The following is a 217-nucleotide window of genomic DNA, read 5'->3' on the forward strand; positions in this document are numbered from 1 at the left end:
GGGAGAGGCATGAGGTTTACACTTGACCCTAAGTCACACAAGGCCTTCTTGAAGGTCATGGTGCCTATGGTACAAGGTATTGAAAACTTCCCAGGATCTTGTCTCTTTTGAGGTAATCTCTGCCTAGACAAGTCACTCAGTTCTTTGGTGAGCAAAGGGGGTTCATCCTCCCAAGTCTCATTTCCAAATAACTTGTCATTTAGCTTCATGATTGCTC

The sequence above is a fragment of the Arachis duranensis genome, chromosome 5 (assembly GCF_000817695.3).
Source record: "Arachis duranensis cultivar V14167 chromosome 5, aradu.V14167.gnm2.J7QH, whole genome shotgun sequence".
Classification (NCBI taxonomy): Eukaryota; Viridiplantae; Streptophyta; class Magnoliopsida; order Fabales; family Fabaceae; genus Arachis; species Arachis duranensis.